This window comes from Aphelocoma coerulescens, chromosome 14 (assembly GCF_041296385.1).
Source record: "Aphelocoma coerulescens isolate FSJ_1873_10779 chromosome 14, UR_Acoe_1.0, whole genome shotgun sequence".
Lineage (NCBI taxonomy): Eukaryota > Metazoa > Chordata > Aves > Passeriformes > Corvidae > Aphelocoma > Aphelocoma coerulescens.
In genome coordinates, this window is record NC_091028.1 from 5,377,101 (window position 1) to 5,399,006 (window position 21,906).

Consider the following 21,906-nt stretch of genomic DNA (forward strand, 5'->3'; position numbering starts at 1 on the left):
TCTGCAACTATTATGAAATGACAAATCAGAAGTGACAAGTATTGATCAAATATTTTCAGCAATCAAATTTTTTCAAGCCAAACTGAAATGTGAAAACAGAAATGTTTTTCTGGATCCCATCTCTTTTCAATAAGTTTTTTCTATGGAGGAAACTCCAAAGCTTGCATTAGGTCTCTTTTTGTTATGATTAATTGCATTTTGACTTTTTTGTAAAGTGAAATCAATACAAATACCTTACAAATCATTATAATATCATTGAGTGTGCTACACATAAACCAAATTATATACATGTAGATCAGGGAACTGCAGAGTAATAACAAACTCAAACAAATAACTGTAAAGTAACAGCCTGGTAGAGATCTCACATAAACCAGCATGTTTCATTGACAAAGCAATATATTTGGTAGACAAAATAATATGTAACTCTAATGAGGTGTTTAAATTTCAGTCCATGTTTCACCTTGTAGTATTTCTATTTTATGAATGAACAGAACCATTAAATTAAAAATGAAATGAGGTGGTAAATCATTGATTCTATTGTATGTGAAGTTGTCGTATGCCTCTGGATTTTTCTAAAAGGGGGGGAAAAAAAGAACCCTTACAAAGCTGTTCTACAAGTGTTGCCTTCTGCTTGGCTATTTAACTAATTTATTTAACGAAAGCCTCAGTCCTTCTTTAAATTCTGCTCTCCTGGTAATTAATGTCAAAAAGTTAGGCACTCTCAGCACAGTTTAGTTCAACGGCCAGGCAGCTCAAACTGCTGGAGCGTTGTTTGTCTCGTGGCTTTGTTAATGCTGGTGCTTGCTGATATTCCAGAAATCTCATATAGTTTGCCATATAACTGTCCCAACTTTTCCAAGGATTCTGGCTGCTTTAGAACTATCAGAATTTCAATTTTACAGTATTAGGCAGATGTTGGCTTTTAATTAGCCCATCAGTGCATTGCTGCTCTTGCAGAAATCCTGCTCGATGCTGACAGCTTGCATTGCTGCGCAGCACTGGCAGTTTGGCCCCCATGTGCAAGCTGCTCATCTCCCTGCCAGGGCTGCTTCCCAAACCATCTCATCCCAACAGCCCAGCCTCAGGGCCTCCCTGCAAACTGGGTGCTGTGGTACTGAGTTTGTCAGGGCTTTAAGGGCGTAGTGGCATGGGCCTGGGGTAAGAAGTGTCTGTGGCCTCACTCATCCTGTGTGTATTCAGGATGACAAGTAAAATAGAAAATTCATGCAATTGTCCTCATAGTTGATTGTATTGAAACATTTAGGCTGCATGATGATCAGAATTTCAGGTTAGGCATAGCATGGTAGAAGAAAATTCTTAAGACCCAGGCTCAATAACTATTTCCTATTTCCTCAGATACCTACTGTTAATACTTCAGTTTCAGCACTTGAAAGGTAATGTACAGGATCCTGTTACAGCAGGTGACACTGACAGGAAAAGGCAGTATGACATCTCTTTGGGTGACTGATATTTTCTCTGGGCAAGTTGCCATAACTCTTTAGGAGTTCCCCTCCAACCTTCAAATCTGTATGTGTTGCTGGAATCTGTGTCTCCAAAACATCCCTTAAATCAAACATTCTGTCGAAGAACCAAGAAGTTAAATCAACAAACTACTTCCTCCCTGAAAAGTGACCCTGCTCTTCATCTTTGCAGTGGCCCCAGGTGAAACTCATTGTGAGAAAATTGTGAGTCCTAACAAGATTGTTATTGCACCTGGCTTAGTTCTCTGTCTTCCAGTTTAGCTCAGAGCTGCTCAGTGGCCTCCAAGAGATCACACAAATCATTCCATCCAGGTAATTGTTCTTCTCCTGCCCTTAGAATAAAGACACAGCAGTTCTGTACAATTCTTGCTTTCATGACATTTAAAGACTTCTTTAGGGTCAGTGGCCAGGGGAGTGAGTATTCCCATGAATTGTGATGCCCCCAAAGTCTCAAACTGTCACCTGTAAGTGAAACTGAAACAAATGTTCCTGTCTGTCTTGGGAAAATTTTTCATGGGCATCAGGCATGAAAAACAAACCTTCTTTCTACCATCCAACTCCAGTAGTCCAGGCCTCTCCAATTAACTTCTGTGGCTAGGTCAGTCTGTGCAATAACACAGCCTGTAGAATGGGAGAGTTCACTTTTGACATAGCAACTACTTGATAAATTTCAAATTTCATGGAGAGGCTCAGAACTTCAAAGTTTTTCTTCTTTTATTCCTTAAATCAACTAAAAGAAGATATTACCTTTCTCTATGCTTTTGAACAGTAAGGGTTGTTCTGTCACTGATACATGTAGCCATGGGAAAAAGCTTGATGAAACACGTGGTAAGGATTTAAATTACTTGATTTTCACATTTGCCGGAGTGTGCTTACATTTCAGTTTTCAAAAGCTCACGATGTATTTGTGTTCCCTTTCTCTAAGCATCAAGGCCTGAGTTTTCATATTCAGTACTCTGGTTTTGATGTCCAGATTCTCAGGTCCCAAGTTGTGGAAGAGAACTGACTTTCGAACTGACTTTCCCTCAGAAAATCAGGTTCTCTTAAGGGCCTACAGCACCCTGGGAAACTTGAGCCTGAAACAATAACTCTTTCCTGATACAGAGTGATCTGTGAATAAGTCAGCATGTGTACTTGGTTGTAAAAATGTATGGTGGGTACCTAAGACCTGGCAGTTCTGTTCTTTCTTTTCCTGATTGCATGATCTCTGCACTTTGCTGTCACACAAAGAGCTTCAAATATGCACATGCTAAATGATATATTCTATTCAAATACCTTCCGGAGAGAATGGTGTAATTTACTTGTACTTTGTAACTAAGCAGACCATGGAGAGAATACTTTGGTTTGGAGAAAGACCAGGTAATGTTGAGTGACAAAGCCAAGAAAGGCTCTTTTGCAAGAGCGTTCATGAACAGAAAATGACAAGATCTGCTGAAAAATTTTCTTTGCTTTTGTTTAATATGGAGAAATGTTGGTTGCTCTGAGTTGGTAAACTTACCAAACTGATTTCTGACAACTTTGTACATTTGACATGTTCCTCAAAGGCTTAGAAGTATGAAAATAGTAAAAAGCAGAGACAGTAAGGTAATTTATCATGTTCCAAATTTAGACTTTTTTAGGGTTCTAAATTTTTAACATACATAATCTTCTCCCAGTAACACATGAAAATGTGTCTCTCTGAGGTTTGTGTCCATACAGTTGGCCCTAAGTTGTGCAGCACCCCAGCACAGAAATGACCCATGGCTCTTCTGTGGAAGGAGCATCACTGTCTCCTGCACCTCCAAGCCTTGCCATTGATGAGATGTGGCCTGGACTTTCCAAAAGGGGATGTTGAGTTACCCTCTCCTGGTCATTTTTTCCATTGGAGGTCACTTAAAGATATTTTTTCCTCCAGTAGTTGAAAATTGCTTTGTGAGCCTGTGAAGAACCTCTGAAATGCATAATGATGAGGTTAGAAAAAAATGAAATGAGCTTGTTACTATGATGGCTGCTGAAAATTTATGAGACCCACTTTGTACCAGCAAAACAAACCCAGCTGCCTCCTGCCTGTCTGCAAGAAAAATGCCCTTTATAAAAAAAACAAACCACCCAAACAACAAAACAAGCCCAAGAAATTTCACTCTGTTTAAGTGCAAAGGTGCGGGAACTTCTCAGCTGGAGCAGCCATTGCATTCTTCATGCCTCAGTCTTCTTTTTTTCTCATCATTAAAGAGTTATTTCTGATTTGGGTCATCTTTTTAAAGAGACCCATTAAAAAATCAAGCAGAATCCATTCACTCATTTAAAGGAGAGGTGGGGGCTAAGGAGAATAGTTTTGCTTTTATTAATAAAATCATAAACCATGTATTTCGTGATTCATTTAACCTCATACTCAGCAATAAATTGGAGAGAAGGGCAGTGAGCTTTGACTGGCACTTTATGGTGTCATCTTCAGCTCCTCTGTTTTATTGGTTTGCATCTCATCAACACTGTTTTAGGCACAAATGCAAGATGCTGCACTAGGAGGATGCAGTTGGAAATGCAGGATCAGGTAGGGGAAAGGAAACAGAAAAAAAACAAAAACAACCCCAAAAAACAACCAAATAACAACAACAAAAAATCAATTATGACCAGTCTTTTAACTTAAATGTCCTAAAACTACCTTTGTGAGGCACATGGGCCTTTCTGGGTCAATTGCTTATTCTACCTCATACCCTAAACCCACTTGTTTATTTTCTGAGCCTACCTGCAGAAATGAATGAGGAAAGGGTTGAAAGAGAACTGGGATTTGAGATGTGAAACAGATTAAAAATAATATGGGGGTTTTTTGGTATTCTTCTGGATTCTGTTCTGCTTATAATGGGACTAAATTTCTCTCTCTAGCTGATGAATCCAATTTGATTAGAAACTCAGTTGTTCAAAACCTGTGTCCCTTTCCCCTCACCTTTGAAGCTTCCTGAATATAATTCATTTACACTTTTGACGGTGTCTTTCCTCCCTTGTGCTTTTATATCTGTCTGCATTTTGTTCTCCTGCTGAATCCTTGCAGGACCCATTTTTCCCCACAAGGTCTATATCAGTGCAGTGCCACCGGTGCAAGACATTCCGGTGATGTATTGCCCCTATACATCATCAGAGCAACAGGGTTTTGATAAACAGCTTTCTAATACATCATTAGATCATCACTGATGGCACTTTGATGATGTATTATATTAGTACATCATCAGAGCACTGTCATTCCAGTGATGTATTTATAAACAGATGGTGCTGTCATGCAAGAAAGAAGGGAAAGCAGGAGAGAACATTTCACTCTGTTACAGCACAAAATGTGTCCCCACCTCTCATTGAATGAGATTAAAGGCAAAGACCCTGTGAGGGTGTAATTGTCTCATTAGGTGTTTGGCTCTAAGTCCATGGACTTCCCCGTGCAGCACCTGGCAAGCAGGCACATAACCCTTCTTGGCCAGGAGCACACAAAGCTCTTTGATGCAGATTTTCATGTTCGTTGTCACTCAGTCATAAAGTCAGGGTTATTTATCATTTTCCATAGTTACATGCTGGCAGGTGTAATTAAATTTTATTTAATATAGGCATAGCTAAAATGGTATTTGTGAAACAGGGTGTTGTGCTCAGACACTCAATGTGGATGAGCTGCTGGACACTCAGTGTTCACTCCAGAGCCTCCCTTCCACTTCTGTAAAGGCAAAATCTTTTGCATGCTGAAAAAAGAAGGCAAATTATTTTTATTTTAAGAGCTACGGATCTTGTTCTGTGTAGTATCACAACTGCTAAGATAATTATTGAATTTATAGTCAATACCAGTCATTTTGACAGCTAGTTCTGTAGACTGTTAGATCAAGTATTTTGTTATTATTTCTCCTAAACTATAGGGATCAGCAACACCTTCGTTTGCTGGGTTTGTGCATCTGTTGCTCATGTAATGTCTTGCTGAACTGTATTACTTAACTACTTTTGCTGAGGAAGCCATTTCATGTTTCTTTTTCAGATGAGGAAACCAAGAAAGACAAAGATCAGGTGAACTGTTCAAATCACACAGATATTTACTCTGTGGCTGCCAAACTCCAAACACTTTTGACCTTGGTCCAACACACAAGTCATGCAGCAGGTAGGTCAGTCTTATTCCACAATTCACTTACAAGGCTATGATTTGGGATGACTGTGGTGAAATATGACCAAAGTCTTTACCTGATGCTATTGCTGCATGGCTAGTTTGAACTTTTGATTTTTTGTCAGAAGATATTTTTCAAGATTTCTCATGAGATTAGTCAAGAAAATGAAAATTGTGTCCCCACAAAAGATTTATTTGCAAATAGTGTGTGTATGTATACATATATATGAACAATTATGACAAGAACATATCCAAAATATCTCTCTGTATTTTAGTATGTCAGGAAGTGAATTGGGGTGAGATTTGCTGTCCCAGTTTTTTAAAACCTATATCTTCAGACACAAAACATATTGTGCAAGGGACTTTGAGGTCAAACAGATTCATTTTGCACTTATGGAAATCTCCCACGTCGAATTCTTGATGAATTGTAGATGAATGGAGGTGAATTTGTCCTTTCTGAGAAAGGACATTCCACCAAAATTGCACGCATGGCAGTGGAATACATAGGGAAAAAATGTATGTGTTTGCTTCAGCAAAGATTCATCAAAAGGAACATAAGCAAGTACGCTGCCTTATCAAAACCAGAGCCAGCACAGTGTGGTATCTGCTAAAATTTTATAAGTGCCAGTGTAGGGCTAACTCCCTTCTTTGCATTGTTTGCCTTGAGTAGGTATTGTTTTAATTCTCAAGTTTCATGTGATTTATAAAGTCACAGGTTAGAAATAATTTCAAGACTGAATTTTGTAATTCAAATACATGAGACAAAAACTAAGAAATAAGAAGATACTGTAATATTAATCCTACAGACGGAGAACTGAACACAAAGAAATAGAATATTTTCCCTGAGGTCCCTGTGTCTGTAATAGAGATCAGGCTTAGAGATGGGAAGATCTGATATGCAGATCTTCAGTATTTGATTCTGGGGTGTCTGCTGTAATATTATCTTGCTGTTTAGCACAGACTTGGGAAGCACTATGTTTATGTAGGGGGAAGAAAAAAACAAATTAAAAGTGTTCTACCACTGTACTTAATATGAGAGTCTGATCTGGGATATGCTAAAGCATTGCCAGACATACAGGACTCCCTCAGAAATTGGGTTCTTAAACTCAAAAGTTGGGGTAAGCTCAGGCCAAACTGGACATGTGCTAAAATCCTTACTGTGCTGGGAGAGGAGTTTGGACTATTTTATCACATTGCATTTTACCAGCCCCGAAACCGCGTCAGAGAGATGCCAGTAACGCCAAGGACACGTTGGGCTGGGTTAGCAAGCGTGCAGCCTGCAGGTCCAGGGCAGGGGTGTCCTGCCCTCTGCCAGAGCACATCTCGTGTGTGGCTTTGGGGCTCTGCCAGAGCTCCTCAGGGAGCACATCTCGTGTGTGGCTTTGGGGACAAGGCAGGCACTGACCCACTGGGGGGGGTCCAGCTGAGGGCTACTGAGATATCAGGCAGCTGCAGCACACAGCATGCAGGGGGAGGCCAAAACCTTTCCTCTTCTGAGGAAGACACTGAACTAGCACAGTGTCTCTTCAGGGACAGCTCAATATGCCCCATAGCCCATGGCTTTCCTCCCAAGATGTCCTGTTCTTTGCTGTTTTGGGGATTCAGCCATCAGGATTTGAAACAGGGAAAACAGTGTTCAGCGGAGGTGGTGGATCTCATACTGCAGAGCCGTACTGGCCAAATAGAAAATTGGGGAAATATGAAGTGTCATGAAATTCTCTGAAGCTTGGAGTTTGAAGAGTGATAATTTTGTTCATTGGAGGTAATGAAAAACACTGCTTGGCAATCACTCTTTAGCAGTATTTTGTACTTGGAGAAGGAATAAAACTGGTGCCAAAACTATTCCTATTAACTTATGCAGTCAATGAAATGGAGAGTAGTGGGGTATCCTCATACTTGCAGTACTTCTGAATGTGGGGATACCACCAACTTCTTCTAACACTGGTGGGCATTTTGCACTTGCAGAGACTCTCAGGCTGAACTCCAGTCCATGAGCCACTGTATGATTATTCAGAGGGTGCAGCAGGGTCAGAATTTTTCTCGGCTCTGTCTGTGTAACACGCTGCAGCAGCCATGGCATTTCTAAGAACAGCAGGCAGGGTCATCTGAGTCAGAGTAGCAACCAGATTAGCTGGTTTTGATCACGCAAATGTTTTTAGCTCAGTAAGGAGTCGGGGTGTTGTCTGTAAATCTTCCAAAAGTCAGGCCCAGGAGACTGCTCTGATAGTTATTGTAACAAAGGGGAATAACATGATGTAGTAGAAACAGGTTCCTTTCAGGAGGAAATGGTCTTAATGCTAGCAAAAGGGTCTCATAGATTGTTCAAAGTTTCTTTTTTCCTCAATTACAGACAATGTGGTTATCTGTTTTCATATATGCATTGATATATTTAAAACCAACATTTGCTCGGCCAAAATAGAAATTGATGTCAGACAGGAATTTCTGATTTTTTTTTTATAAAACTGGAAATACAGAAATGTTTTCTTAAATAATCAGTTCTCTTATTGTATACAATAGGTAGATGAAGAGGAATCTAATATTCCATTCATGCTTAAAAAACTCCATTTGTTGGTTATCTTTAGGACATAGTCCAGCAGATGTAGTGAAACAGCTAACTGGAAAAAATCAGCTTTGAGGAGATGATGAGCATAGGAGCATAAAGTAGTGCTTGAAATACATATTTTCATCTGAAGACAAGATTTCAAAACAATATAAGGATTTCTTTTAGTGGAAGGAGAAAGTGTTCTCTGGTGGAGAGAAGAGACTAGATCATGTAGTTTAAAAGGAGTATATCATGAGATACAAACATTTCCCTTTATCTGGCACTTTTAAACTCAGATTTGTGATGCTGTGTACAGTTTTGGACTTCCAGTTAAAGATGTTGATAGACTGGATCAAGCTGAGATGGGCCCCAAATAGCCCAGGGCCTGGAAGGGAGAAGCCAAGGGAAAGAGGCTCCACTGAGAACATTTAAAGGTGACTTTACATTTACAGCCCTTCTCTGGAGTTTTCTTCTCAGATATATCAGTCATAATCCACTTCAAAAAATCTTCTTTCCAAATGTTACAATGATGGATATGACCTAACATTTTCTCCTCATTTGAAATGTGAAGCCTCCCTTTTTGAAACTGTGAGATTTAAATGTGAGAGACCAAAAGTTTTTGGCATATGGGCAATAGGGAAATATCTCAAAAATGGATATCTAAGGTCATATGTAAAAGATGGAAAAGATATTTCCATCTCAAGTACGTAGAAAAGAATTCTTGCTTATTTGGAGCCAATACTAGTTATGAGTAAAATGAAAGAATTTGTTATTCTCAGCTTTGTCTCATTTGAGTTTTACCCAACATAAGGTAAAACTTGATTCCTTAAGCTTTCAGCAATTATTTTTCTATATTGATCCAGGCCAGTGAAATATTTCCTGATCTTTTATTTTAAAAGCAAAATAAAAGTGTTGGAGGCCTTAAGAACTGTTTCAGATATTAAATAACATTTATATCAATATAAGAATAAAGGAATAAATCTGAAATGCTGGTCACCCAACTGTGTGTGTTGAAATTATTAGTGCAAATGGAAATCATGCAGTTTGTTACTGCAAATGGGACAGACAAAGGGAAATCATGCTTTCTGTCAGGAATGTGAAATGAGATTGATACTAGGTAGTATTCCATTATTTCAAGATGCCAACAGTTTTGACAGTCCAATTGCAATTACTGGAGATAGTGGCTCAGCAAATTGAGAAGGAAATTAGGTTTGATCGCGTGAGAGAGACAGTGCCACAGAGCCCTCCCTCCTCCTTTTCAAAGGTGGTAGGCAGATTCACCAGTGAGCTTTTTCCTCAACAAAAGGCAGGGAGGGGAACTAAAAAAAAAAATAAATCATAAATCAGAATTCTCAGGCATTATGGAAATTGAGGCAAGTTCATCCCCTCCCCACAAATAATATTGACAAACACTTCCATCAACCCGCCCTGCTGTTCTATGCCATGTCTAATTTTCATCTAGTGCCAGGTTCAGGCTTGCTCCTTGTGTCTTGCCAGCATGCTCTGTCAACTCAAACTGCAACACAAGTTTTGCTTCTACTGGAGAAACCATCATCTTGATGAATTGCTTTCCCTTTCTGACATCTGAAGGGTTCATACAGTTCCTGTAAATTTCTCTATAGTTAACATTTCTTATTCAGGAATTTCTTTGGGAGAGATGGGAAGTTTGATTCCATGGCTGAATCAGAGCAAGTAAAGATGACATACATGGTGAGATACATTAGGCAATTCTAAGTATTTAGGAATCTAATTGAGCCTAGTTCTTTGCACTAGGTCTGCACAACTTCTGTAAAGAATAAAAGGAATCATCTTGACATTTCCCATGTCATATTTTAAAAGACATTTTAATTGTTTTGATACTGGCATTGGTAAAAATAAAATGTGAAAATAGAATCCTCTGTTTGACATGAAGAGTGGCAAACACCCTGTAAGGCAAGTATCAAAGCTGAAGCAGATGCCATTTTTTCTGGGCCAGCTGAATTTAGCACTCATTGCCATGTATTTAGGGAGGTTATTTTCTCAGACTTGCAAAAGTCTACCATACTGCCAACCAAAATAATAATCATTCAGTTGTCCAAACAGAGAAAAATACAGTATTAGAAGCATGAAAGCACATTGTTGCGCAGTTGGAACTGAAATGTGGTTGTGGTTCCATAATTCATAATTTTCTGGACAGTTTCTATGCAAACGGGGTTTTGTATGGTATTTTGAAGCCTGAATTTAAAGTTCTTTTGAGCATAAGTGTTGATGGTTGTCCTGGGTTGAGGTGTATTCTATTACCATCCTCATGAGCTGTGGAAATCAGGTGGGGCAGTGTTTCCTTGCCTCCTCCCCCCAGACTATCTTGCTGTTAATGGCCCATCATTGTCCTGCCCATGACTCAGAGATAACTCCCTCTGGACTATCTTCTGTTAATGAGCCTAATCAACACTTGGCCTCATGACTCATTACCCCATTGTGAGATGCTCCACCCAGAGGGAGGAACCAAGCATCCCATCGTGGATATAATCTGGGACTCTGAACACCCGAGACACCCTTTCCACTGGATTTCCAGAGGACAGGAGCTACACAGCCACCACTGGACTTTCTGAGGAAGAGCAGACCCCTCCTACCACAGGATCACCACTTCAGAGGACTGCAGCCACCATTCTACCAGACTGCTACCACCACCCTGCCTAACAGGGACTCAGGTTGTATCTTGACTCTGTTAGTGTTTTCTTTTACTTTTTTTTCCTTTTCTTTGATTTCCATTAAATTGTTATTCTGACTTGGTGCCTCCCACTGGTTTGTTTTCAAACTAGTACAACTGGTCAACATCTACTGTGTCTGAGTGCTTAAATGTATATGGTTAAAAACCAGTTCTGTGACTTTATTTCAAGCCAGGATTTATACATGAGGCTCGATTTCTTTCACAAACAGGCAGAGGATCCAAACCATGTAGAACTGTTTGAATTCCCCTGCCTCAGATCACTGGTGTACCATGTGCAGTCCCCAAAAGTTCCTGGAATGAGGTGAACCTCCCCTGAGAATCAGGTTTGTAACAGCCAAGTTTCATCTCATTTTACTTTTACCATGTACTGTTAATTATGGCTTCACAAGCAAAGCCTTTCCTCAGTGTGACAGAGGATTTTAAAAGCTTATGCAATTCAGTGGCCATGCAGCAATTAGCAGATACTGCAGTTTAAGAGAATAATATTTATTAGCTTGGAAAAGGTACAGTGACTTTAATCCAAGTAATTGTTACAGGAAATATGGAAAGCCTCAGTGGTGAGGGGCTCCTATGTCCCTGCCATGGAAGAGCTGGGCCTTGTTAACTAAGGGCATATTTGTTTTCCAAAGTATTTGTGCTAGTTTAAAAACAAACCAGTGGGAGGCACCAAGTCAGAATAACAATTTAATGGAAATTAAAGAAGAGGAAAAGAAAGTAAAAGAAAACACTGACAGAGTCAAGATACAACCTGAGTCCCTGTTAGGCAGGGTAGTGGTAGCAGTCTGGTGGAATGGTGGCTGCAGTCCTCTGAAGTGGTGATCCTGTGGTAGAAGGGGTCTGCTCTTCCTCAGAAAGTCCAGTGGTGGCTGTGTAGCTCCTGTTCTCTGGAAATCCAGTGGAGAGAGTGTCTCTGTTGTTCAGAGTCCCAGATTATATCCACGATGGGATGCTTGGTTCCTCCCTCTGGGTGGAGCATCTCACAATGGGGTAATGAGTCATGAGGCCAAGTGTTGATTAGGCTCATTAACAGAAGATAGTCTGGAGAGAGTTATCTCTGAGTCATGGGCAGGACAATGATGGGCCATTAACAGCAAGATAGTCTGGGGGGAGGAGGCAAGGAAACACTGCCCCACCTGATTTCAACAGCTCATGAGGATGGTAATAGAATACACTGCAACCCAGGACAGTATTCTCCCTGAGAAGAGAAAAAAACAAACAAACAAAAAAAAAAAAAAAACAAACAAAAAAAAAAAAAAAAAAACAACCACAAACAGAAAAACCCAGAAAAAAACAACAACAACCAAACAAAACACAACACCAAAAAAGCCAATGCTGTGGCCTTCTCCCCAAGGTGGAAGCAGCAGAAACAGCAGATGGGCCTTAGGCTATTAAGAGAAATGAAGCAGCCACCTGCAGTAATGTTTGGGGAACTCAGCACGGTGAACCCAGGGCAGTTTATCTCTTCACTAACATCCTGTGCATTCTTGGAAATGTAGGCCTCTGATCACTTCCCAGTGCTGCAGGAATAGCTGTCTAAGGAAAGAAGTGGGCTTGAATGTCATTTGGTGTAGTAGAAAGGTCGTAATTACAACAGAGTGCTGTGCGGTCAGGCAAGATGTGTAAGTCTGAGGTGGCTTTGCTGTAGCACTCCTGTAGCCTCCAGGGACCATTGTTCTTTAGGAATATTCTAATTCATCACACTATTGGCATCAACTAACCTTCCTGTCACCTTGGTGGTGGTGGTACCTTGCAGGCACTTGAAAACGGAGAAGTGAATGCAATTTTTGTATCAGAGTTTTGGGGATAACTCTGCAGTCAGTGCCCTGTTTTGTTCTTCTGACCACATACTTTTCTCTGCAAGGAGTTAAACTTTGATTTCTGAGGCAGCAGCTGCTGTGACTGGAGGTAGAAACAGAAGTTTCCTGTGCAACAGCAGGGAAAGCAGGCAGTGCAACTCCCCGAATGGATGCAGCAACTGCAGGGTTTCGTCAGACCAAGGCTGAGAGAGGTCTTTATTAGTCTTGGGGAGGAATAATGCTCAGGAGAGGGAGTGTCCAGTGTACTCTGACACCCTGAGTCTGTATCACTACAGAAGGTGCTTTCTTGATCACTGAAATCGAGTTAATTCCTTAAAGATACCAAAAAGTGGGGTAATTGACAAGCACAATAAAAACATGAGGAAATAATTCCAAAACATGTGATGGTAAAATACTGTTAAAGTTCTAATCGAGTAAAGACATGGGAAGCACGTGCTTCCCAATACCCTAGGTACTCCATTTTTTGTAAGGGTGGCTTAGCCTGTGTTCCCAGGATATGATATTCTGTCCAAAGGCTTGTGTAGTAGTTGGAGTATCAACCAAAAATTGCTGTAATTTGTGGTTCCAGCACAGTCTGAAAACTGCAGGGGATGATCCATTACATGTATGTATATAAAGACACAGCTCTTGATGCTGTGTCAGGCTAACATCTGCTTGTTGACCTTTATTGACTTTTCTGTGTCAGGAGGTTCCCTTTATAACCTTTTTCCATTTATCCGCCTGTCTACTGCAGTGCTTGTTCTGAAGGATCAAGGGAGGGAGGATTAAATGCCTCCAAAAAGCCGTGGATAATCAGAATAGAGGTGATACAGCAGAGGTAGATTTTCACCACTTTTAGGTTAAGGATGAGAGACTTTCAAGTGTGTATTTTTGGGTTTTTAATTTGTTAATGTAAAGTCTACTCTTTTTAAAGAAATTTATGAGGATCTTCCAAAGTAAGATTTATACACATCAGTGGGAGGTTTGATTTAACGACCTCAAAAGGTCCCTTTTGGAGATGTTTCAGTCATATTTGACTCTCTGCTCTAAAAATGACCAAATGAATGCTTTTACTGTCAGCATAGTACACCTGTAGGTTTCTACAACATGCAGAAAGAAAAAGTTTATTTTAGATTAGGAGGATTTATCAATAACTCTTGAGAAAAATATTACTGATAGATAATGGTAGGTATTTTACACCACAGTCCTACCAAATGTTGGGTTCATTGGAGAAGTTGAAACATACAGGGTTTTTTTCCATAAATAAATAGTTTTAAACATCACATTTAATTTTTGTTATAGTCTCTTAACCTTGCATTGCTAGTAAAATAATGGGAACACAAGTGACCAAATTGGCAATTTGTTAAAAAAAAAAAAAAAAAATCAGAATGTTCAGGACTTAGTGCTATCTCTTTACGAGAAAGAAACCATTTCTTTCTGGAGAAGAAAAAATCATTGGTACATAAATCACAATTGTTTCTGGAACAGAAAGCAGAAAGGCATTTTAGATGTAAGCCATAGGTGTCACCTATACATGTAAATTTGAGAGAAAGAGATATACAGAATATTGCGGGTTATAATTTTTTTTTCGGAATTGCTTAGTACCATGTTTAAACCAGCCACAATTACAATTTTGGGAGCTACAGGTCAGTCAGCTTCACTTTGGTCTTTCTGGTACACATGTAAGAAATGAAAATCAGTGGGAGCAACCATATGAGTTTACCAGGTAAAACATTCCTGGCCTCCCTGATTGATGGAGAGCAGAGATCATTTCTCTTGACATCAGCAAGGCATTTGACACTGCTTTTCATGGTAGTCTTGTATCCTGGTCAGGATCTTCCAGTCTGGATGGGTGGACAACCGGATGAGTAAAAACTGTTTTTGTGGCCATGGTCACAGGGTAGAGGTCAGGGATCCTGCTCTGCCTGGAGCCGCTCACAAGGGGAGCACTGCAGGGTGTGTGTGTGTAAAACTCTCCTGTTTAACATCTGCTTTAGCAATGTTACAGGTGAGGGATTGTTCACATCAGCCTCAGAGGGGACACAAAACTGGAGGGACCAGATGCTAGAGCAGAGGCAGGGTGGCCGTCCCAAGAGACCTGGACAGGCTGGAGGAGTGAGCTGACCCAAACCTCCCAAAATCCAACAGGGAAAAACTTCAACCCTTGCCCATGTCGAGGAAGAAGCCCTAAGAAGAACGCAGCAGGAAAGGGTCAGGATGCCTCAGTGGCCCCAAACTGAGCAGATGCCAGCAGCATCTGGGCAGCCAGGAGGGCTGATAGTTATGGGCTGGGTTATCAGGAGCACGGCCCGGAGATCAAGAGAAGAGATTGTTCCCCTGTACTTGCAGTAGTTATGAGGCTGTGTCTGTAACATTGCATCTGCATTTAGGACCTGATAAACTGGGGGAGTTCAGCGAACAGCTCCCTAGATTGGCTCCTTAAAGTAACTCAGACAAGTTTTCCATCTAAAAGTTAGAATACTAGTTGCAATAGAAATTTTATGCTAAACTCCTCAATACTTTTCACTTAAAATCTGTTTTCTTTCCTTTATTTCCAGATTATTAAGACCTAGAATTATCCCATTTTCTTAGGTGGTCTATTGTTTATTTAGGGAAAAATTATATATGCTCCCAAAGCACCCAGGCCGTGGAAAGAAATATATATTGATTTATTATGAAATTGAATGAACTGCAATGTACAGGTGATATACAGGGAGAAGAAAATTGTGATTCTTCAGCATTCTGATTGGCTACTGATGATGTAATGGTGCATTATTAAGTGATAATTGTTTTATTACAGTGTTTACAAGGAGGCAAATGGTTTGTGAATCAATGCACTGGGAGGCCACAAAACAAGTTGCTTATTGATTCACAAGATGTTTGTATCAAAGTTTGCTGCTCAAAAGAGAAAACCAATGTACTCCAGGGTGTATTCATAAGGATAATAGTCTTGGAAGGATGGAGTCTGAATTTCCATTCAAAATTGTCTCAACTCTGAAATATACTTTTCTCTTTAAAATATTGAGTGGAATCACACCACCTGAGCCATGCAGAGAAATGTGTAGCTCACCTTTCTCTGCCTTTGCCTTTCGTCAGCTCTCAGGTTGTGAGGTTCAGTAAAGTCATTCATAGATCCTCATTTTCTTAAGTCATCTCTGAAGGGTACTTTGTCATTAGTACTACAGTTTGTTAAAGTTACAAATACTTTGCTAAAAATATCTGCATTTTTGGAGATTTAAGTTGTTTAAACATTGCTGAGACCAGATCAGTGGATGTATTCCCATTCTTCCAAATGGTGGAATATTAAAGAGAACAAAATTATTGGCCCATATGAACAAAGAGTGCTGGATCAGCCCTTCTGTCTCACACACAACTTCCACTAATTGCAGGAACACTGTGCTGGAATATTTACCAGTGTAACCTATCACTGGGTTTCTGATTTTGCAGATCAGTGTCTTTAAGAATTCATATCCACAGACAAGTCACTGAAGCTTAATCAATTGCTATCCATCTGCTGAACAGACAAAACCCCATTATGAGGCACTGCAATTTAGCTCATATGTTGGAAACCCTTAGGAAAGAGCTTCAGCAATGTCAGTTTAACTTGCAGCTAGGATTAAAATGGGCAACACAGAAAGAGATATTGAGCTTAAGCAGGGCAGTGTAGTGAATCACCTTAACTCAGCAAAGTGTTTGACTCTTCATGGCTTAATAACACACTAAAAAATCCCAAATACCTCTTCTTTCTAAAGTCGCATCACATTCCACATTGAAGAGAAAGTTTCTGTAAAATTAAGCCACCTGAAAGAGGAAAAGAGCTGAATGATATTTTGTACCTGAGCAGTTCTGGTAGAATGGAAGTGTTTTTTATTTGAGGCTAAGAACTGGTTGTGTTCCTTTGATGTCGGTGTTATTCCTTTCATAGGAACTGCTCAGACATTTGAGGGGCCTTCAAGATGATGATCAAGAGATGCTTGTGCTCAACTGCTTGATCTTTTGCATGCACTGTTTAGGGCCTATTACAAAAAATTCGGCTTTATTGAAATGTCATATTCCATTTCCTTTAGAGATGTTTTTTAATCTAAGCAGTTTCAAGGAAAGCATTAGCAGATGAAATACAATTTTTTAACACTCAGGGCTAGGTGTGTTGGGCTTGATTGTACCTAAATACAAGGTGGGACTTGATAAGATGCAGGTATTATCACAAATAATGAGTTCCATACCCCAAACAGGCAGGATTTGAATGGCATCATCATATAGCGATCAGTTTTGCCTGGAAACTCCTCATTGCAATCAGCAGGAATTTTAGGAAGCTTAAATAGACAAAATAAAACTGTAAATTTCAGTATGAGACAATAATTTGTGGGTTTGCATCCTAATACTTGTGCATGGAGTACAGAGCAGGAATAATTTTACTACAGAGTCTTTTAATTTTTCATGTCCAGAAACATTTTTGGGATTAAACTGTTGCTTTTGTTCTTATAGTGTCTATATTGGTTTGGGGTTTTATTGGTTTTTTTTTGCACACAGTCAAACCTTGCAGAATAATTCCAACTTTTTTCTTTCTCATGAAAAATCAAATGGTATGTATTTCTTCATTTTGGTTTACTTTACTGCAGCACTTTATTTACTTTTGCTTTATTTAAATCTCCATGAGCAGTGCCACAACAATACTAAAGACTTTTTGATATGTTTAGACCAATCTAGAGAAAAAATAACCCAATTAAGGAAACTTTTCTAACAATTTAAGGAATCTAAATTTTAGCTCATAAATACAGTCATCCAATACCTGGTTTTAAGAAAATTACTGTTTTTGTAGAACAAAGGGAATAATGGTGAATTGTACTGGGCAAGGAGCTATGGGATTAAATATTTTGTCTTAGAAAGAGGGAAGGGGGAATTTTCCATTGTTACATCTTTAGTAAGAGTAAGCACAATCAGATTTCCTCTGGTCTGTTGTCCATCTACTCAAATCCAGTATTCCCTCTATAGCACAACACGCAGCCTGCCTCTTCCTCTTCTCCTTTGAATTTCAGAAGTGTTGGAAGTCTTGACTGTCTGTGACAGTAGAGCTTTTCCTTGCCTCCCCTGGTGCTTTTTTGTCTCTTCCTGCTATGCTGATTTAGAATCTCTCTTGGAGAAGACAATTAACAACACCTTGAGCAAGGCCTGAGCATTGACTTAAATTTAACTCCCTTCTTGTATATTTGTAGAAAGAGAATTGAGCTTGGCATACTGTCAGTTGTTTCACTAATCCAAAATTTATGTTTTTCTAGTCTTAAGCCCGGTCTAGCTGATAGTTGTCATCTATCTTTAAATCAGCATCATTTCCTCATCCCTGTTTCTGGAGCTCACAAATGTGTCTGTTCTGTGGCCAGGGCAGGCTGCACATTTTTGTCCTCTGCAGCAGTGATGTGTCATGAATGTCTCCTATGCTTTGTAAGTGGATCACTGCCTAAGCCTGGCTTAGGCTGCCCTCTGCCCTACACATGGAGTTCCTGTGGAGAACAACTGTTCCAGCTGTGTCAGCCTCCAGCATCTGGTTCCAGGATCCCGGATGTAGCTCTGTGGAGCTCTGCTCACAGGCAGGAAGGTCCATTTCTGATCTGAGCAAGGGCGTGTGTGCTGGAAGCCGCTTGCTGAGAGGGAACGTGGATCTGTATGTTTTGATTGCAGTCACAGGTATCTCTCAGGTTTGCAATCAAAGGCATGGGAGCAGGGTGAGTCACAAAGCGTCAACTAAGAGAGCCTTTTTATAGAATCTCAAAATGACACAATGGTTGAGGTTGGTAGGAATGTCTGGAAACCCTTGAGTCCAGCCCTCCTGCTCAAAGCAGGGTCAGACAGGGTGGGTTGTGTAGGGCGGCGTCCAAACGAGTATTGAATAACTTCAGGAATGGAAAAACTCACAGCCTGTCTGGGCAGCATCTTCCACTGTTCAATCACCCCTGAGAAAAAAAGCTTTTTGTGATGTTTAAATAGGTTATCTCGTACTTTGGTTTGTGCTTGCCCTCTCTTGCTCTTGCACTGGACAGCAGCGAGCTCCATCTGGCTTAGTCCCCACTGCATGTGAATGAGTTGGTAGGGTAGTGACAGTACACGGGGCCTATTGATTATTTATCATTAAAGTCAGCAAAAGAACAGCTCTTTAAGCTGATAAAGAGGCAGAGGCCAACTAAAGTAGTGCAAAATAAACATTGAAATGAAAGGTACAGGACTTTCTGGCACTTGATTTCTGCATGGCAAAGATCAGCTCAGGAATGGCAAACATATCTCATTAAGTGGCTATGTCCTTAATGAATTATTTGACCAGATGTAAAGATTTGATTTACAAACCTCTATGACCCCAGGGGGCATGGTTAGAAAGCCAATTCTTTTTGTTAAATAAAACCTTTGCTACCAGACTTGCCACAAACTTGTAAAAGTGGTTTGCTCTGCTGCTTTCTTCATCCACATGTGGACTATGTTCTCTGAAGTATAATCCTGTAGAAAATTTTTTATGAGATTGTCACTTTTCTTCCTTAAGACATGACCAAAGCTCCTCTGCTGCTGTTCCCATCAGTAGTATGTATATCACTTGTACAGAGCTTTTGAAGCATCCTCTCATTGATCCTCCCACCTTCAAGAACTTGAGGAGAAGCTGCTAACAGCATGATGTCTCTAAAGTCTCCAGTTGACACCAGTTCTGAGGTTTTTAAAGTGATTGACATGCATTCATGGGTGTATTTTAAAATCCCAGCAATTTTATGACTTGCAGTATTCTCTCTTCTTTCCTCTACAACAGGCTTCTGTAATATGAACAAGAATCACAGGATACCAAGAAAGGGTCAATAGAGATATTTTGCTGAAACTTGATTTATAATACTAGGGATTTAATTCTTTTATCAAAATAAAGATCAAATCAGGAAGGACTGAATTTTTATGGAAGATGAGTTATTGTCAGAGTTAATCAGGAAAAATCCTTAATTAGAATTCTTCCAGGTGTTTCCCACCCTGGCACAAACTGAAGATGAAACAGAGAATAATGACATCTTATGTGATTTTTGGATGTCTGTAGTTTTTCTTTTTGTTTACTTCATGTTTTGGACTGATCACAACACATTTCAGTCTAACATTGTCCCTGTTTCTAATCACCTCTTGAAGTGACGGCAGTAGTGCTTGCCTTGAATCATTTGACACTCTGCTATTTCACACGGTATTTGGAGATGTAGACATTCAGAAGTACATCCATTACATTAATACATTGTTATTTATTTCTAAATCATTAAGCATAATGTGATTTTTATGTAGGTTTACAGATATATCAGTAAGTGTTAATGACTTTTCTCTCGTTTGACTGTATGCTTGGGAAGCTTTGGGGGGCATCAAACTTTTATAACCATGATGAACTTATATTATTAGCAGATGAGAAAACCAGGCAAAATTCCTGAGACCCGATGATCAAAAATAAATGTTTCATGAAAACTCTCGGGAAAACAGTGGAACACTAAGAATATATATCTAGGCTCCCTGATTAAACTCACCTGACAAATTTTTGTAGTCCTATTTGATATTCATTACTTTCTCTCCCAGATTTTTTTAGAGCTATGTTTCAGCTTCTAAAAATTAATTTGCAGTTTCCATAATTCTTAACATTTCGTGCAGTTTAAATGGTAGATTAGATCCAAAGTGACAGAGAATTCTTCTCTGCATCCGTGTGCTTTTCATTATGAAGCCAGCCCAACTGTGGCTCAGGTAGATTTCCTTCACACGTTATTGTCGAACATGCAGTGATATGTTGGGCTGGTCCAACTCAGTGTGTTGTCTGAAATTGCTCTTGACTGAGGCATCATATACAGGTCTGCCAAAGAGCTGCCTGGATAAACTGGATACTTTTAACACAGTAGTTCTACATTTACCTTTCTTAAATTCCCAGCATTCTCTTTCTCTACAATGCCACACTTGAAGTTCTTTCTCTGCTCACCTCATACAAAATCTGTAGCAAGTATTAATTATTCTAAGTATAGTAATTATTGTTTTTATCTCAGGAGTTAAAGCACTCCCTTTGTAGTAACCTCCAAAAAAGTGAAAACTTGATACGAAATTCTTGAGAACACCAAAGAGGAGCAGAGCATCTCAGTTTCTTTGATCAGACCCACTTCCTTTCCTTCCTTTCAAAGTACTGTAGCACTAATTTTCCAGAATAATCTTTGAATAAACAATATAATAATAATAATTACTTAAAAGCTGCATATAGCTTGTAAGTAAAAATAGGAATATCTGGAATAACCTCTGAGCATGATCTCAAAAATTGAATGATATTTGATGCTGAATTGAAGGAGACAGAAACTTCTCTGTAAATAGCTGTACCTATCTCCATACATATATAGGCACGTGCATACATGCATTTTATCCTGCCAGCAGGGATATTGAGGTGAGGTCCCCATGAAGGTTTCTATAACACAGCCCATTTGTATTTCCAGACCTGCCAGTCTCTTGCATGCTTAGCAAGCTGTGAGCTGCATCCACTGCAGCAGACTCTTTCCCAGAGCATGCACTGGTCGCAGCAGCAGAACACAGTATTTTAGCACTGTGCTCTGGGACTGGGAAGGAGAGAGGGGGAGAAGCCATGGCTGAAATGTGTTTTCAGGGACTCTTTCATCACCTCTATGGATCAAATGTCAATTCAAGCCATTTTTTTTGCCTGCTGGAAATCCAACTTCTGATTATACTGCTTGCCCAAATGCTTTTACAAAATGGGTAATATTTCTGATTTTCTGATTTCAATGAAAATTTCCTGTCCCTGCAGTTTTTGTTGTAAGCAGAATGCAGTGCACTTGGAGCAGTGCTACACAGAGGGCCCTCCCCCACAATGTTTTATGCATGCTGATGCCTTGCACAAGGCAGAAACAAGTAACTTAAACAATACAATAAATTTTACTGAGACGTAGATACAGGTCTTTTCTGGCTTGTCTATAAAGTGAAAAATATGGAATGATTTGCTTCCCCTTTAAGGAGGTTATTAGCCTGCTTGTATCTACCAGAGGAATAGAGGTGCACACAGTCTCCCATTATTCACCAGGTTTTTAATCTTGATCCCTGGCTTCTGCGATAAGTTATTGCTGGGGACTGGAATTGCTTGGGGAGTGATGCAGGTGCCTGAGGGCCAGCAAGTGGCTCTGTTATGAGAACTGGCTCTAATGATTAATGGTAGGATGCAGTGCACTACTGCTGACTTCACTGGGAAATACAACATTGTTAATTTTATCATTATAAACTCCCAGCACTGC

At 39.8% G+C, this 21,906-nt stretch overlaps 1 long non-coding RNA gene across 10 annotated transcripts in view; it reads left to right on the forward strand.

The window, feature by feature from the left end:
* Positions 1-21,906, forward strand: part of LOC138118549 (uncharacterized) — a 308,809-nt gene that overhangs the window by 24,133 nt on the left and 262,770 nt on the right. For all 10 annotated transcript variants that reach the window (XR_011155203.1, XR_011155196.1, XR_011155202.1 and 7 more), the window contains exon 2: positions 5,467-5,586. This is a non-coding gene — a long non-coding RNA (uncharacterized lncRNA). The remainder of the gene's footprint in view (positions 1-5,466; positions 5,587-21,906) is intronic.